The 16,566-nt window shown below is 36.9% G+C and overlaps 1 protein-coding gene across 4 annotated transcripts in view; it reads right to left on the bottom strand.

Annotated features, from left to right (window-relative positions):
• The window catches only part of BMPR1B (bone morphogenetic protein receptor type 1B), a 401,636-nt gene that overhangs the window by 64,384 nt on the left and 320,686 nt on the right, over positions 1-16,566 (bottom strand). The window contains exon 1 of one of the 4 annotated variants that reach the window (XM_045880728.3): positions 265-579. The exons of the other annotated variants lie outside the window; for them this stretch is intronic. The gene's annotated coding sequence lies outside the window, so the exon portion shown is untranslated. Of the gene's footprint in view, positions 1-264; positions 580-16,566 lie in introns of those variants that run through there. 4 annotated transcript variants of the gene reach the window in all.

Below are 16,566 nucleotides of genomic sequence, written 5' to 3'. Positions count from 1 at the left end.
ACATGTAAAATTTTTCATAGTTAAAAGTAACCTAAATTATACACTCCTGGGAGGGCTAAGCTAAACTGCATTTTTCTTGACATGTGATTTTTGTGCAGAAAATTTTTGAACCCCCTGAACTGCTCTATTCTAGACACCCTCTATGCCAAGAACGATTAAGTTCTGTCATCTTTTCTTGTGCTGGAATAGGCTTCACTGCTCTTGCAAACAATTTTTGGAGGGCAACAACAGGCTCTGAGACATAAAGCTTCTCCCACTACTCACTTTTGATTTCTGTACGCTTGATAGATGGTTGCCAGGTTCCCCGGGATGAGACATGAGGAGGCGGCACAGAATTGCTAGGGGTTTCCACTAAAAAGACCAGCACCGCAGGCAGCACTAATCCTGCACCTGTGATGTGTTATTCAGCAGTTAAGAAATGCAGTCCAGACTGTGGTTGCCTAATACAGCTCAGCTGTTTTTTCAGTCCTCCCTTTGATTATAAGCTGGCAAGAGAGATTATTCCAGTCAGGCATTGAGCTATGCTCAGGATACATGGCATATGACAGTGGAAAGGTAAAAGAGAAAGGAAACCTCAGAATCAAAAAAAAATAAAGAAAAAGAAAGAAAAGAAAAAAAGTCACTGACCACAGTGTATTACATATCATTTCCAGATGGTTAAAAGCTGCCTTTGATTATAAGCAAGGCAGAAAAATATAGGACATTTAAATATCTAGAAATCTATTTTTGATATTTCCCTTCTGCCATTCTGAATGGTACTTAAATGTGCAATTCTTAAGTTTATTTTAAAATAAGCACAACTTCACAAACTGATCAGGTACGTAAACATTTTTACATCTTTCTTTAAAGAGGTTTACCAAACCTAGAAGTCAAAGTCCTCTTATAGTTGGGAACCTTCCAAAATGTTGGGAAACCTGAAAACCAAATGACTGCCATGAATTTTTTCTTTTTATTAAATCCACCATATCATTTGACGTATTAACATTTTTGATATAAAATCTGTATTTAAGACATAACTATCCTATTCACCATGTATGGTTAAAGCAGCATAAAATATTTATTTTACCCAGCATTAAATTACTAGCAAGTCCAAACTGATTTAAGAGACACATGTCACTCACAAGGCTGTCTACATGGCACTGTGGCTTCACAGAGATGAAGAAAAAATGGCCACGATGCTCAGGAGCCATAAAATCTAGTAGCGGACAGTGGAACAGAAGTTACTTTCTGTTGTTGTTCTTGTTCTTTAGTCATAAAAGGGCTGCTGACCGTTTCCTCACACCAACGCCTGCACTCCATTTCCTTTTACACTCTATATAAGCACAAAACCATCTGGCCCCCAGGCTAGTATCTGTGCCATTTTAAATAAATAATCTAAAACCTTACCCCCCCAAAACAGATACCCTTTCTTAATAGCAGATGGTTAAAAAATAAAAACAGAAAATTCATTTATAGGCACAAGAAGAGATGAAGAAAATATATCCATTTCAAAAAAATTAAAATTTAAATATATACATTAAAGACAATGTTTAATGTTTTATTTTTTTCACTGACTACATACTAATTACCTGCCAAGCCAAGCAGTTTACAAAAAATATTAGAAAAACTCCCTATGATATATGTTAGGAACAACAGAGTAAAAAAAAAAATTCCTGTGTCCATAAAAACATTCTCTCTAATCAGAATTTGACAAGTCGTATGACTTATATTCAGACTTTGGGGTTAGAGATAATACTGCATTTAGAGTTCCAAGTAACACTCTCAGGCCAGCTGAAGGAGGACCAAAATCTAGGAGGTATGCCACAACATGTTATATTCACCTTCTCCTGACTATTCCCATAATCCAGTTTGTGCATCCAAAATAAAACAAGATGGTAGACTTGGGTCCTGGGTAGGTATATGACTAGCAACATACAGACTTTTGATATTTTAAGATGAAAAAATTTTTTCTTCTGAATTAATTGGCCATTAAAATAAGGCTGAGATTTTGAACCACATCTGCTCTGTATGATTTATAGGAATAAGGTTGCCAAAGGAAAATCTTGTTGACTTTTGGGCAGAAACACTGAGGAAAGATCTGAACTGAGGCTATGTTATTATAATGATTGTGTTATCTTAAATCTGAGTATGGCACACATTGGAACATTCTGGCCTGATACTGCTCAAGCTGTCCCTCTTTTGATAAACAAATGGCTTCAGTTTTCAAAACATTCTCCAAAAGCAATTTTATTATTTTTAATTTTTAATTGTATAAAGACTCAGTGGCCCAGACTTTGAAAAGTGCACCTTTAAATTTGCTTCCTTTGTATTTCTTTATCCAATTTGTATCTCCTCATTTATGCTAATAATATACATACCCACACACTATATTCTAAGGCCAAAATGCTTCCTTCCTCCTCCTTCAAATAGTTATCAGTATGGGGTCTCATGACACACAAAAAGCCAAAAAAGAACAAAAAACCTGAATCCAAGGAGGCTACAAGAAAAATAATTACCTCTCATAAACCCTTTCTTCAGATAATTCTGTCTTTTAAATCACATTGACATAAGGTATCTGTGTGTGTTATATTTTTTGCCTGAAATATTTTGATAAGCTGGGTATATGATTTTAAAGTTCAGAACCAGTATAAGAAGGTAAGAAATCTATACCTGCTTACGTTCTATTTAAATTACCAAAGTGCTCCCCAAGACGATTCATACTGGTATGGGAGCAAAGAACAGTGGCTCTCTTAATTAGTTTAGTTAGAAAGTTGTCCACATTCACATAGAGCATATGAGATCAAACAAAATATTTTACCAAAATGTAAGAGTTGATATTTCAGCTATTAAGAAACCGTTCTCTATGTTTACCTACAGAATGTCCTATTCTCCACCTAAAAACCCAGAAAATAATTCAGTAGAGAAGGCAAGACTTCTTATGATTTAATGAGTTGGAGATTGGTAAAACTTATCAACTCTAACAATTATGGTCATCAGACCTGTTGATCCTCACTAGGAGCAAAGTCTCATACCAGTTCACTGTTTTGTTTTGTCTTTTCCCTAAGGAAAAAGCATGATGATCTTTCAGAATGAATAGGCCCCACTTACAATAAATGATTACTTAACAATTAAAGTTATTTCTTTTCTTTCCATCTTTCTTGGAGGACAAAAAATATTTGCTTTCATCACTAAAACCACAGTAGCTACTTGATAGTAATGTGAAAATTTGCTGGTGACTCCCATTCTCTATCATCAAGTCAAATAGCCTGACCAGAAAAGTATTAAACTTGTGCTAATTATTAATTAGATAGAGGATCTGAAATAAAACACATCCCTCTAACAGCAACTTCCTAAAATAGTTTCACCCCAGCTTTTGGAATACAGCACTTTGTGCATGCTAAAATTGTGGTAAAGGTAACATTGCTCTTCCAATTTCATACCAATAAGGGGGAAAGAAAGCCTTACCCAGTAGGTGCCATCCCAAACAGTCCACCCAGCCCCAACTGTGCCAGGCTCTTGCCTTTGTGGAATTCAGTGTCTCCTCACTTGCAAGAAAGTCTAAGCAGAGAGATCATTAGTTATGACATGTAGACGCTAGCAGATAATGTTGACTCACTTCAGGAACTATTAAACTATAAACAGTGTGCTGAAAGCCATTTATCTGCATTTTAGGATAAACAGCAGAAGCTACTCAATTAAATAGACTGCAACGAATAAGCTGCTGAGGCCAAATGAAGTGAGGCTTAATTTTGAGAAGAAAAACCTGTGAATTTAATAAAAATCAATCCAGGATCCCATTTTATTTTATACTATAAATATAAAAGATATAACATATTTTAAAAGGCCAACTGATTCAGTTACCCAAGTTATTGCAGTTTCGTTCCAGTTCAAAGTAAATTTACTGATACTCGATAGATATTTTCCCTTAAGTGACAGCATTTATGGTAATACTTATGTTGAACAAATGTATGTTTATTAAGGAGCGCTTTACCTATCACTGTATAAAAGGGAAAGCTGAATTAGGTCAGTTTTCTTTGTCAGCCGTCTCCCCACTCACAAGCAATTTAACTATTTGGAGAGATAATTTCTAAACGACTCTTCCTGAGGAAAAGAAACACAACCTGAGTGCTATTTTACTTTTATTTCCATTTTTATGTAAATAAATATACATATTTCTACCCCCAGCATGTTAAAATGCTTCAAGAAAGACCCTAATCTGTCATGGAACCTTGGATTCCACAGTTAACGAGGACAGCAGGTCAATCAAGGCCCTTAACTACAAGTACCATACGCAGGTAAAATGCTGCATTTAGAACTTATTTTTCCTACTTGTCAGAAAACAAATCGAAACCTGCTCTCTTTCACACTCCCAGATGTCAGAAGCTTTTCAAAACAATTCTGAGGTCAGGGAAGAGAACACACAGGTGTGTGTTATGTCAACTTCTGAAAGCAACTGAAGGTCAGCCTGGCATCTGATCCCTCCACCAACACATTCTTGTGGGCATTACAAACGCTCCCGGAAGGAACACCACACTAATGCTGACTAATTTTAAAAAACATCCCAAACCTCATTAGATCTACTCCTTAGCAGTATTGTTCGAAAGCATCTCTGCTAGTAACAGCAAACTCTCCACCACCTCTCAGCGAACCTTTAATCTCTTCTCCAACGTCACTTCTTCTGTTCTACTTTCATTGACAATACAACAGGTACGGCGACAATTAAATAGTCAACATCAACACACAGGTTTCCGTCATATCATGAAAACTATGACAACCCGCAAGAAACTTAAATGTTGGGATATCAGTGACGAATGCTTAAGAGTAACTGGCTCACATGAATGGCCCCTGGGCCTTGGGAGAACCATTCTACATTTTGACCGTTGGATGTAACCAGCCTGAAACAGAAAGATGGCGGTAGCATTTCGGACCTGCAACTACCAGTGCTTATGCTAAAAAGCCTCTATTCAACACAAACAGCAACCTAAACAGGACACGTTCTTCATTTTAATAAAAGAAGTGATCAGAATATTCTTGCCATTGAATGACTAGGTTCCAATCGAGATTGGAAAAGTTCTGCCTGCCAGTAAAATGACCCAATAGTCACAGATTTCTGATTATGTTTATTAATGCTCCAGAATAATCACATCAATTTTGACCTTAATAATTCACTGTCAATCATATTCAAAAGATTTAGTATTTATATAACCCTTCCTCTTCTCTCTCTCTCTCTCTCTCTCTCTCTCTCACACACACACACGTATCCAGAGTGAGGATCCATAAGTAACAAATCATTGCCACAAAACCTGTCTCCTCCTGCCAAAGGTTTCTAGTATTTTCCAAACCTCAAAAATGTCTCACTACTGAATAACTGCCCCTCCAGCTAACAATGAAAAAAACAGAAACATTCAAAACATTTTTTTCCCTTTTTCTTCTTCTCAGTCCATCATCAAGTGCCTCAACAGTCATGGCCTGAACAAGAGCTCATGCTCAGTGGGGTGCACCATGGCACTCTCAACTTCTGCTGCGGTATTGGTAGCAGCTGGCACATTTACTTATAGATTTCTTATCTACATCCACCAAGTTCCTTAAGCTTTACTTTTCTTCTTAGTAGCAGCAAACACAGAGGCCTTCACCAATGAGATTCCACAATACACGGGGAAACAGGAGCAGGGCTCGCTCTCTATTCGAGTATATGCGCAGAATATGCTTTTTGATCCGAGATCCTTTTCTGCTTTCCTTTCTCATTTTTTGTCTCCCAACCCCCAATGGCTTCTCAAAAACTTCAATATTCTTAAAGGCCCAGATGTCTCTTCTTCTTTCCCACTCCCACTGAGAAGATAGGAAACACCAGGTGTGAAATATCCCTGTTTGCCCCCCTCCACCCAACACATCCCCCTCACTGCTTGTGAGCTTTCATCCTTGCTTGTCATCTCAGGAGAGTTCCTCCCATTTGTCTGTTGGACCTCATCTCTTCTCCCACACCCAGATGCACCCCCAGGACCACAGTCTCTCTCACAGAGAATGATGTGCCTTCATACTTTGCTTCCCAGGTTATGAGCAAAGAGTTTTCCCAGCCTAGATCAGCCCAGCTGAAGAAAGGTCTTAGGACAAAGAGAAAATGAGTGTACTGGAAAGAAAGGGAAAAAAAACTGAAAGGAAAACTTGACATGTTTATCTTGTGCCTTTATATCAAAAGGTAGTAACTTATATACAAAACATGTAACCAAGCACCAACTCTTACAATAGGCCAAGTCACATGTGTAACAGGATAACTAGACTCCAAACAGGTGTAAGAATCATGATTTCTAACCTTAGCAATGCTACTAACTCGAAATCTCCAAACGATCCATAATGGTTTATTTTAAAAAACCAGCGCAGCGATGATTTACCAATAAGACTTAAACAGTAAACACAGGTTCTCAGGACATGTTTGTGTAAGGAATACCGATAAATGAATTAGATCACTAGAAAAGACTCAGCCAAACACAGCTGTCTAGATTAGAAATTTAGTGTGAAGCAAATGACCCTGAGTCAACACCATCATATAGCAGTGCCCCACAGTGACTGCTTTTCCCATGACTGCATTCCCTGGATGGGCAACAAAGAGTGATTGCAGGTGTTTCTAGAGAAAAGAATCATGTGCAGCAAGATGCCATGGTTGCTCTGGTAACCAAAATATTGCAAACCCTGTAACATGTTACACGTCTAACTATTTCCAACTCTATTCTCACTTAATAAAAGAATTTGGGAAAAGGACATATCAGGCAAAGGTCCCATTGCCTAAGATCATAACTAGTCATGGACAAGAGGAATAAAAATAAATCCGAGCCTGCCTGACTAACAAACACAGGAAACCATTCACAACTAAGTACATATATTTTTTCTATATTGGCTATGGATGTAAATATGGACATTCCTGACTTCACTCACCTAATTTCAGGCAGATTTTAAGGCTGACATTTACCTCTACATATTGAGGGACTATTATATAAATGTTATTTATGCTTGTGAGGCTGCATTACTGAGTTTACTGAGAAAGGGACTGGAGTAGACTGCAAAGAGACCATGCTACATTAGAGAAAGGGGAGCAATAACAGGACAAATGGCCAAAAATGAACAGCAGTTGTGAATTCCCAAAACTAAACTAACAGAGTAGTCCGGAAATAACTTTCATTTCCCTTGAGCTTATTATTTACATAAACTATATTTAAATAAAGTTTGAATTTTATGTTGGCACAGTATACTAAATCGACTAAGCTTGTTTTATTTTTTTTTTTTAAGATTTTATTTATTTATTTGACAGAGAGAGACACAGCGAGAGAGGGAACACAAGCAGGGGGAGTGGGAGAGGGAGAAGCAGGCTTCCCGCTGAGCAAGGAGCCTGATGCAGGGCTCGATCCCAGGACCCTGGGATCATGACCTGAGCTGAAGGCAGACGCTTAACGACTGAGCCACCCAGGCACCCCTTGTTTTAATTTTTTTTAACGATTTTATTTATTTGAGAGAGAGAGAGAGAGCAGAGCAAGCCAGAGAGAGCATGAGCAGGGGGAGGGGCAGAGGGAGAGGGAGAAGCAGACTCCCTGCTGAGCAGGGACCTTGAGATCATGACCTGAGCCAAAGTCAGACCCTTAACCAACTGAGCCACCCAGGTGCCCCACTTGTTTTAAATTCTACTTAGTAATAATAAAATGCAAACAAACTAGGAAGAAAGGCAAAAGGAATAAATAGAGTGATGGTGCCAAACCTTAATTCCATCCTCCATAGGGTATCTTTGGGTTATAGGTGAAGAGAGGAAGCCTCAGCACACACTCTACAGTAAGTACTATGCCCTCCTCTCTAGCAATCACCAAAAACATGAGTGTTATCCTGAAATCTTATTAGTCTGCTCTGAGGAGATGGGTTGTCTGACCTTGACTATCATAAGCACTTTCCTGTTCCAAACACCTCCAGTTCCTTCTGCTTTAACACGGTATTAGTCTCCCCTCATTCACCCGTTTTAAATCACTTCAGCTAAATTTCTAACATGTACTAAGTTCCTACGGACCGAATAAAATCTATTGGTAATTTTGTTACCAACAGAAGTCAGGAGTATCTGTCAGTAGTCGTAGAAGGCTATGGCTATTTTACCATAACCTTGTGTCTTTCTCATTTGTTTTTGTTTTCATTAGCAACTATGTGAGATAAGGTAAGTGTAATTCTTGCCAAAGATACTGCAGTTCTTTTCATCTGGCCAAACAAAGAGGAATAAAGGGAGGCTAAGTAAGAATAAGAACAATTATGTTAAAAATGCTGCCAAGTTCGGGGCGCCTGGGTAGCTCAGTCAGTTAAGCGCCTGCCTTTAGCTCAGGTCATGATCCCAGGGTCCTGGAATTGAGCCTGGAGCCTCATGTCAGGCTCCCTGCTCAGCGGGGTCTACTTCTCCCTCTCCCTCTCCCTCTCCCTCTGCAGTTCCCCCTGCTTGTGTACTCTCTCTCTCAAAGAAATAAATAAATAAAAATACTGCCAGGTTCAAAGCAATTTAGGGATCACAATACTATATACTTGTGCACCCTGAATTACTTTATCAGTAAAATAAGATGGTAGCAAGAGGGGGGCCTGGCTGGCTCAGCCAGAGGAACGTGTGACTTTTGATCTTGGGGTTGTGAGTTTAATCCCCACACTGGGTGTAGAGATTACTTAAAAGTAAAATCTTAAAAAAAAAAGATGGTAGCAAGATATGTTCTCTAACCTCCCTTCTACTTCAAACACATTATGGTCCTACATAACTTTACTTTGCTGGTATCCATTCTTTTTTTGTATCTATAGCATGAAAAGAGGGTATTAAACATTAAATTAAAAATGCAAGAATTTCTGCTCTGCCATTTATTAGTTATGACCTTAGGCAAATTCTTAATTTCCTTTAGTCTCAAACACTTCCTAATAATAATATCTACACTTCAAGGAGTTTTTGAGAGGATTAAATGAGATATAGTCATTTATCTATACCCTATTATGTATTTATAAATCTCATATAATATACTCCTCAAAATGCTCATTTTATAAATGGGAGACCTAGAGCTGAGAGAGGTGACCCACCTGAAAACAAATGAGTGAGAAGCAGGCCAATGTAAGAGGTAAGCTCTGGTCTCTGTTTAAGAACAAGTACTCCTCCAGATGGCGGTTCTCAGATGTCTTGTTCTCAGGACCCTTTTCATTATTAAAAATTATTGAAGACACCAAATTTTTTGTTTGTGCAATTATAGTTATCAACATTTACCATATTAGAAATCAGAAGTGAATAGTTTTTAAATATGTGTAATTCATTTAAAAATAATAATGAACCCATTTTATTTTACAAGAGTCAAGATATGGAAGCAACCTAAGTGTCCATTAACTGGCGAATGGATAAAAAAGATGTGGGCTGTGTGTGTGTGTATACATATAATGGAATATTAGTTATAAAAAAGAATGAGAACTTCCTATTTGTGACATGGATGGACCAAGGCAGTATTATGCTAAGTAATGTAAGTCAGACAGAGAAAGACAAATACCATATGCTTTCACTTGTAAGTGGAATCTAAAAACCAAATGAACGAATTTTAAAAAGTAGAAATAGACCCACAAATACAGAGAACAAACTGATGGTTGCGAGAGAGGATGGGTGGGGATGGGAAATATGGGTGAAGGGGAGTGGAAGATACAGATCTCCAGTTACAGAATGAATAAGTCACGGTGATGAAAGGTACAGTATAGGGAATATAGTCAATGGTACTGTAATAGTGTCGTATGGTGGCAGGTGGGCGCTCCACTTACGGAGGACATGGCATAACCTATGGGGCTGTCGAATCACTCTGTTGTACACTTGAAACTAATGTAACATTCACATCACTACACTTCAATTAAAAAAATTTTTAATAATGAATCCATCTTAACATACTTTTTAAACAGTGAGAAAAGTGGAGCAGTTTTACATTTTCTCAAATCTCTTTAATGTTTAACTTCAAAGAAGAAATTGGATTATCTGCTTCTGCATTAAATCCATCACAGTGTGTTGTTGGGGCTGACATATTTGAAGTATAAGTGGCCAAAAATACATAGCTGGAAAAGGAGGGATATTTTAATAGCCTTCCGTAATAATGGTTATTCTTTGATACTACACAAAAACTGGACAAGTAGGAGTCTCCTAAAAGTTAGATGCAATGTGGAATCTGAAACCCTACTGATGAAATTTTCATATTCTGATAAATTAAAATCTACTGTCAGTTGCATAGTTTGAATGGGTTTTTTTACACATACATGAATATGAAACATGGGCAAAGGTTGAAGCAAAAAATATTGATTCACTCAGCTAGGCAGATCAGTTCTGTAGATACAGGCTTTCCAAGAGCCTAATTTGTCTTTGAAAGTTTGAGTTTTATCATTCGGAATAAATACTGTCATTTGTTTTCCTTGAAGTAACAGGCTCACTTCATTCATTTTTGAGAATATGCCTGCAAATCTAAATAACCATGGTTTGTCATTGTTTCTAGTAAAAATTGTGTTTCATGAAGAGTCTTGAAGTAACCACTGATCTTCAGTATGCTGAAGAATTTCATTACATATGCTTCACATTTTGTCACCCAGAATATAAAGACATTGACTCTGAGGTTGGAATTTAATAAAATTATTAATTTTTACTACTTCATTCAGGATATTATTAGATGAAGCTAGCTTCCTTTGTTTGGTGTTTGGTTGGTTGGGTGGCTGTTTATTTGGTTGGCTGGTTTGGTGTTTCGTTGGCTGAATGGTTTGGTGGCTTGTTCTTACTGTGAGTACATTGCAGTGAAGAATATAAGAATATAGTCTGGTGCTCTCTGTTGATTTGTGCAAAGATTCTACCAGCAGTTCTACCCACTATTTCTTTTGTATTATCATTGCAAATACATTATTGTTATGTATACACATATTTATTATGCTTGCAAATCGTACTTTGAGAACTGCCACACTGGATGACCAACTACTGGTTATCGGAATTGAGATAAAAAACTAAATATATTTTAAGATAAGTTAGGAGATTTTAAGGATGGTGTAAGAGAAAGGAGTAGAAGATGATTTTTAAAAGAAAAAAATTTAAGAAAACATTGAACCCTTTTGAGATCTAAAGAGAGATTTTCACTTGGAAACACTAGATTGTTCACAAAAGTATTATGTACACCAAATACCTGCGAAAGAAATTATTAATGTAAATGTATGCTTTAATGCTTTTAATTGGTCCCTAAATGGCATAATTAAAGTATAGAACCTTAACTGACCTAGCACCACTTAGATGCTGCCAGTTATGAAATGCTGAAAAACTCTTCAGAAGAAACTCTTCTAAAACAAACAAATACAGAAAGTTCACATTCTCAGAAAAGTTTAATTAAAAAGAAAAAAAAGAGTTTTCCAAATGTGGCACTAATTAGTCTTGGTTGATTTTTGTTTGCTTGCTTTAATTTTTGGTTGTAAGCTATCACAGGCAGTCTTTTCTATTTCTGCTGTGTAGTGTTTTGTTTTCTTTTCTTTTTCATATGTCAACACTGAAAGGCTGACTATAGGGAGACAAGCTTTTTTCTAACTTTCACTACATTTATGTCTTGATTTTAACTCGGTTGAAGTCTTGATTTCCAAACACCAATTAGTTTTTCCTTCATGCTGCAGAAAACAGCCAATTCTGAATTAAGAAAAGTCAGAGATTTTATACCATACAAAGGTCTTGAAGAAGGGGTACACTTAGCAGAACTTTTCCCCCTACCTACAAATATTATATGGAGAAACCCGGAAAGTATCTTTCTAATACGAGGTCTTAAATGTGCTCTTATTTCACACTCAGGTGAAATATTTAGAATATTCCATCCAGAATATAAACTGCATAAGAGTAAGAGTTATATCTCATTGGTTAACCACAACATCCTCACCATCTAGTATAGCGTGAAGCTCCTCGCAGGCATGCAATAAATTCTGTTGATTGGGTGTGTAGAACAACTACTCTTTTGTGGAAGTTTCAAGGCTCATCTGAGCAAATATACAAACACATCTCACATATATTTATGATAATGATGTTATCTCAGATGTGTACGTGTATGTGTGTGTGTTCTACTGTGACTGTCATTTGGTAAAATCTCCCCTTTTTAAAATTGAAAACAGGGGTACCTGGGTGGCTCAGCCGGTTAAGCATCTGCCTTCGGCTCTGGTCATGATCCTGGGGTCCTGGGATTGAACCCCACATCAAGCTCAGCAGGGAGTCTGTTTCTCCCTCTGCCCCTCCTCCAGCTCACGCTCTCTCTCTTGCTCACTCTCTCTCAAATAAATAAATAAAATCTTTTTAAAAAACAAAATAAAATTGAAAACAAAAATTCAGCTGAATTTTTCTGACACTCCTTTTGCTCCCTAGCCATAAAATCTTCAATCTCAAACACAGACTCTGACAGAGCCAATTCAACTAAATTATATCTTAGGTTAATGAGGAGTGTAACACTGGAACATGGACTTGAGAGGAAGGTTCTGAACAATGTCTCTAATTCCAATGTAACCTGGACAGTATTTACAGAAGAGAGGGCATGGCTGGAGACAAAGCCCAGCTCCACTAATGAGCTGTAGGCCTTTGGGCAAATACATTAGTTTCTCTAGACCTCCCTTTCTACATCTTGAAAAGAGGTGTAACAATGTCTACTTCTCACGTGACTGTTACTAAGATTAAATGAAATACTATATAAAGCACTTAGCACAAAAGGCCCAGTGACTGAGACAGAGTAAATGCTCAGTAAATGTTAGTTTGCTTTGTTTTACGGAAATCCAGGCTTCAAATTTGACAGTAAAGACTCTGAGGTTTGTAACACAGAAAAGCATACACCTTTCACTCCAACTACATATGGTATAAAGCCACTATCAGAATCCACCACCAATTTAAAGACACTCTTTAGTTAAGAATTAGACACACACAAATCTATTTGCTAGAGCATGATAAGTGAGCTACTGGTATTCATCACTGGTAATAACTACTGATACTAATTCATATTTCCAATTTTTGGTCAATTTTAGTCACTTTCTAATTTGTTTTATAAAATGATTTCACTATTTAGAAGAAAAGACATGTGGAAATTTCATTATCATGGCCTGCTAGTACTGATAAATAAATGTGGTACTGTTCAAGGAAACAACATTACAGAACACTAGGCATCATGTGAAATATGCCAACATTACTTATGCATATTCAGGGCTATTTAGCATGTCATATCAACTTTGCCTTCAAAGCACTTCCCATAAATGTATCTTCAACATAGCATGCCTTGTATGCCATATTTAGTTCACTTTACATGTTATTGCTAAGTGCTAGGTAATATTAACTACCACTTTCTAACGATATTTTATATCCTCATAACATCTTAAACTTTGCAAGATACTTACATGAACATGTGTGTGTGTGTTATCCAGAAACTATACACACGTGCATTGTATAACATCCACATAAAGTGTTACTGAAGCTTTAAAACTGGCCTACATGTAATCATTTCCCTCAGCTCTTCTATTGATATATATAATCATGTAAAGCCAATTATATAATTTCACTGGACTCTAATTTTCTGGTTTTTAATAGGAAAAGAGTTAAGAGAATATATATGTAATATGGAAACTCACTTTAAAATGTATGAAGACAATCTAAAAATTGTAGAAAATGGCTTGTCAATTAACCTTTACTGTCTACAAAGTCTACCACCGTGTGCTTCGTATGCTGCATGCAAGTAAATAATGGCAGAAATAATTAACAAATGAAATACTACTATTTACTGAGTACTTACCAAAGGTGAAAACACTGTTCCAAGAGCTTTACCTGTTTTCATACAATTCTTACCAGAGCCCAGCAAGGCAGGTACAATTATTCCCATTTTTAAATGACTGAGGCTTGGAATTAAGGTCTTAAGGCCGAGCTGAGACTTTCACTACTCCACATAACTGCTTTAACCAAATCACTCAATAAAAATAGTAATATTAATAATAAATAATAATGATATTAAGGAGAAGGAGGATTACTCATCACCACCATCCAGCAGGTGTGTGTAGCTTTGATTTATTTTCCCCCAAAGCAAGGACAGGTTTTCCTAAGTCTGCCATGTCCCCTTGTAGCAAAATATGAGCTACTGGCTGGAGCCCCTCCTTTCTATCCCCTTAATCCCTGTCCCTAATCGGTACTACTATAGTACTCTCTGATCTCTCCCCCACTTTTATAATCCATTATTTGCACTGCTGCCTTCTAAAAATAACAACACACATTCATGAACTTGCAAAACTGAAAGTAAACAAAAGCTCTAATGGTTCTAAAGTTCTTAGGAAGGCATTCAAGGCTCTTCATGAATTGGCCCAACCTATCTTCCTAGCCTTATCTCCTCTCATGGTCTACTCCCTATCCCCACTTTACTCTTACCATGTTCACCATGTTTTTCAGATTCCCATGCCTTTGCTCATAATATTCTTTCAGCCTCTAACAGTGTCCCTCTTCTTCACCATCTACATCACATTGCCCAATCAGAGATATATGCATCTTTTTCTGATGTTTCCATGGAGATACACCATGTTGTATATTTTACTCTATCTAGAGTAATAGTTGCACATTTATTCCGGCCTATCAACTGTCACCAGTAAGTAGTATAATTTACTTATAAGTCAGTCAATTGACTATTAATTTGAATGATTAGTTGTGTGACCTCAATTTACCTCCAAGAATCTCCATTTCCTCATTTGTAAAATGAGGATAATAACAGTATTTGTTCATTCATATATGTAAAATAGCAGAATTTGCCCCATATAAATGTGAACAATTTCAATATTACTATTAGCTGAAATTTGTGACCAAGAATTTCATTATTTGATGCTAACTGGCTCATTTCTTCAACTCTGATTTCAGCTTTCGCAAATCTTCGAAGCAATTAGTTTTTCAGTATAAAATTGTATTTTTAAAAAAACTATAGTACTTACTTTATAACTTTTCAAAGTAATTTATATGAGCAAACATAACCATTATAATATTGGGCTAAAAGACAAGCTAACTATAATACCTTTCTAGAGTATACTGCTAATAAAGTCAGAATGGATTCCTGCAGAGCACGAAATAAGCTCATCCCTCCACCCAGAGCCTCAGTTCATCCTGAAATTTTACTACATATATAATGAAATGAGGGTTATAAATTAAGGTAGGACTCTTGGGAAGAGATAAGCCTATTCACTGGACATTTCCATTTCTGCACACAGTTTAGGAAACCTTTCTGAATGCTTCCAAACATTCTGCTATTCACACAAAAAAATTAAGCCTGTTTTCCAGTTACAGGACATTCATAGTTCAACATCTGTGACTCCTCTTCTTTCTCTTTGCATTAGGCAGCTTAACAGCTTTGACCCCTTAAGTCTTGGTGTCTACAACTAGAAAGCAAATGGACATTGGGGTTGTGACAGCAGCTGGATGGGAGAAGCAACCCATGCCCTACACTGAGTTGGGAGACAGAAGCCTCATTATGGCGTACAGCAAGAAACAGACTCATCAGTACTCATACTGAGTGCCTCCTTGGAAAATACAGAAATAATTAGCTGTGCTCTCTAAGCTAAAGAGTCTGCACTCCAAAATAAGGATTGGATGGCTAAGAATAATAAAATTTAACAACATCAAAACTAGAAGTAAATACCCAACTACACAACAGTCATTAAATGGTAAAAGCATTATAATCTAGTATCAGGGTCATGACTAATACTGTATCATGCACGTATAACCAGGGGAAATAAAGCCTCCTTATGATGCATGTAGAAAACTGAAGAATAAATCACAGAAGATTCCCCATCATCTTCTCAAAAATCATAAATATATCAATCACTTCTCCAATAGAAAGTAATTATAAGAAGTGAAGGTTTACTCAGTTACTGTGAAACAGATCTAATACCTTGCATATACTGAGAAGAACAGATGGTGAAAGCAGTAAAAATTCCAGTGGTAACTATGACTAATTATTATTAAATTTATGAGGCTTGACTTAAAGATAAGTTCTGAGTTAAATAACAGCAACTCAGCACTTCACAAAGACAAATTTAATCTTATGACCTATAGTAAGCAAAGTAGGATGGTAAATTACTTAAGAATAAGTGGGATGTTCTTTAGAGGAATATATTTATCAGTAGAATTACCAAGGTTTGGCTTCCAGGTCAGTGCTGACATCTGCAAGTGTTAAGCCTCACAGAAAGAGAAATACGTGGATTGATGCTTTAGGACTCCTCTGCTCATTCCAACACAGACTTCTATTTCATATTTAAAATAATGATGAACAGGCATGTAACTTTCTAGGCCCCTATTTGATTTCATGCCCACATATTTCTTTATTTCCATACTACCAAATAACAATGATTTATATGGAGTAACAGCGAAAATGGTGTAACCACTCTCGCTTCAAAAAGCTTGTTGACTTTAGCAATTTCTCATTCATAAAAGACTGTGCTTTTGAAAGTGAGTAAATATATATGTAGGCATTCTTGTGGACCACGAGAATAGCTGCAGTCCAAGGTAGCTGGAAGTGGCCAGACACAGAGCCTTAGGGGTGCTGGGAACAAAGAATG

This window comes from Mirounga angustirostris, unplaced genomic scaffold (genome assembly GCF_029215605.1).
Source record: "Mirounga angustirostris isolate CCGP_5_RB_7025 unplaced genomic scaffold, mMirAng1.0.hap1 SCAF_2, whole genome shotgun sequence".
Lineage (NCBI taxonomy): Eukaryota > Metazoa > Chordata > Mammalia > Carnivora > Phocidae > Mirounga > Mirounga angustirostris.
This window is presented reverse-complemented; position numbering and strand designations above follow the sequence as displayed.